Source organism: Tamandua tetradactyla, chromosome 14 (assembly GCF_023851605.1).
Source record: "Tamandua tetradactyla isolate mTamTet1 chromosome 14, mTamTet1.pri, whole genome shotgun sequence".
NCBI lineage: Eukaryota > Metazoa > Chordata > Mammalia > Pilosa > Myrmecophagidae > Tamandua > Tamandua tetradactyla.
In genome coordinates, this window is record NC_135340.1 from 43,404,622 (window position 1) to 43,407,459 (window position 2,838).

At 38.5% G+C, this 2,838-nt stretch overlaps 1 pseudogene; it reads left to right on the forward strand.

Moving 5' to 3' along the window:
* Positions 1–889: 889 nt before the first annotated feature.
* Positions 890–2,236, forward strand: LOC143655038 (ornithine decarboxylase pseudogene; annotated as a pseudogene).
* Positions 2,237–2,838: the final 602 nt, after the last annotated feature.

Here is a 2,838-nt window from a genome sequence, read left to right on the forward strand (position 1 = left end):
GAGTTTGTGAGCAAGACCCCTGCTCTATGAGCAATCTTACAGTAAGTGCTTCAGGCTTATAGGCAAAGTGAGGAGTCAGGTCTGGAGAAGTGTAGAAATAAAAATTATCAGTAATGGAAATTCTGTTGTAAAGTTGGGCAAGAGTTACAGAGAGTATATATTGTGAATGTTGGGACTTGAAGTGAGATACCTATTATTTGGCATTCGAGTTAAATAGTAATTCACAGTAGTTATACCTGTTGTTCAGGGTTATAAACACTTGACCAATTTAGACTGTTTCCACTCAAAAGGTCATGACTGCTGATGTCCACAGTGTCTTCCTCTGAGGAAATTCGAAGTCTGAAATTGACTTTTTTTTTTTGTAGCAGAAACTGGGTTATGACACCACAAATGTCCACTGCCCATTTACATACATAAGTGAACACCCTTTCCAACAACGTGTTACCAATTTTCAGCTTGTGTTTCAGTAGTGAATCTGTTTTATTTGTAAGCATATATATATATATATATATATATATATATAAAAGCTGTGTATCTTAAGAATGGTCTTATGTGCTTACTTATTAATACCTTTAAGAATATTCTGGAGGTCAGGCTCCTCCAGTCACAGCCACTGGCCACCCCTCTGCCTGTAGTTCCTGCTCCAGATTCCGCAGGTGGTCCCCATCTGGAGACAACGAGGTGGTGGTAGGGGCAGCGCAGGCTGCAGCACCTCCTCAGAATGGTCCACAGTGCCCGTGCACTGGCAGCATGTCTTCACTGCTGCACCAAAGGCATAAGTCTTACAACTCAGAGGGATTTGAAGTTCTGGAGAATTGCCTTCATGAAAAGCTGGAAATAATTTCTTAACATTCCATCTCTTAATTTTTCATAAGAACATCATAAAACCATGAATAACTTCAGTAATGAAGAGTTTGCCTGCCATATCCCTGATGAAGGTTTTACTGCCAAATACATTCTCAATAAAAAAGAATAATGAAGTATACTCTTCAGATGACAAAGATTTCTTCTATGATGCAGACCTTGGAGATATTCTCAAGAAACATCTAAGATGGTTAAAAACTCTTCCTTTGTGCAATTCATGAAGTCAAATGCAGCGACAGTAGAGTCATAGTGAAAACCCTGGCTGCCATCAGGACAGAATTTGACTGTTCTAGCAAGGTGGAAATGCAGTTGGTGAAGAACTTTGGGAGTTCCTCTCAAGAGGGTAATCTGTGCAAACCCTTGTAAATAAGTGTCCAAAATTAAATATGAGGCCAATAATGGAGTTGAGATTATGACATCAGACAGCAAGATCAAGTTGATGAAAGTGGCCAGGGCACATCCAAAGGTGAGGTTGGTTTTAGGGATTGCCAATGATGACTCCAAAACAGTCTTTTACCTTAGTTTTAAATTTGGAGCCACATGCAAAAGCAGCAGGCTTCCTTTGGATTGGGCTAAAGAGCTAAATATTGATGTCACTTCCATGTGGGAAGCAGCTGTACTGATCCTGAAACTTTCATGCAGGCAATCTCAGATGCCCTCTGTGTCTTTGACATGCTAGCTGAGGTTGGTTTCAGCATGTATCTTCTTGATTAATTGTGCCTTTCTTGGATCTGACAATGAGAAGCTTAAATTTGAAGAGATCACCAGTGTAATCAATCCAGCATTAGACAAACATTTTCTGTCAGACTGTGGAGTGAAAATCATAGTTGACCCAAGCAGATATTATATTGCATCAGTGTTCACTCTTGCAGTTAAAATCATTGCCAAGAAAACTTGTAATAAAGAGCACGCTCCGATGATGAAACTGAATTGAGTCGACAAACCTTTATGCATGACATTAATGATGGAGTATATGGGTCATTTAGCTGTATCCTTTATGATCATGCACACTTAAGTCTCTTTCTGTAAAAGAGAGCCAAACCAGATGAGAATTATTCATCCAGCATATGAGGACCAATGTGCAATGGGCTTTGATCGAATCATGGAGCAGTATGACTTGCTGGAAATGCTGTTTAAAAACATGCGTGCTTACACTGTGGCTGCTGCTTCTACTTTCAGTGGTTCCAGAGATGGAAAATCTAGTAGGTGATATCTGAGTCATCATGGTAACTCATGCAAAACATCAAGAACCATGATTTGTCCATGTGAAGTAGAGGAACAAGATATAAGCACCCTGCTTGTGTTTTGTGCTTGGAAAAGTCAAATGAAATGTCTCCCAAGGACTCGTGCTTCAGCTACTATTAATGTGTAAATACCATTTCTGTAGCTGTTAACTGTGAGATTAGCTTGAATTAAAGGATTTGGAGGGACAATTTGACTTAATTACTATTAGTTTTGGAAAATGTCTTTAAACGGATAAGATTGGCACAGATGCCACAATCTGGGACACTAGGAGATGGGATCACACTTACTTGTGTTACTAAGACAACTACTTGATTATTTATTTTATATTTATTTTTATTCACCTCAGAGATGCTAATAAAGAATGCCCTTCAGCTTCTGGGCAAGCATTTATATCTTGTATAATGGCAGAATGAGCCAAAAGCTCTATATGATGACCTGTTAAAACTGAGGATCTTGGGCCAGTCACAGTGGCTCAGCAGGCAGAGTTCTTACCTGCCATGCTGGAGACCCAGCTTTGATTCCCAGTGCCTGCCCATGCAGACAAACAAACAAACAAACAAAAAAACTAAGGATCTTGAAACAGAACATATATATATATATATATATATATATATATATATATATATATATATATATATATATATATACAGCAGAGAGTAGATTGTCTTTCACTTGAGGTGAACTCAAATCTTTTACATTCTTCATAGCTTGGGAATTTAATATTTAACT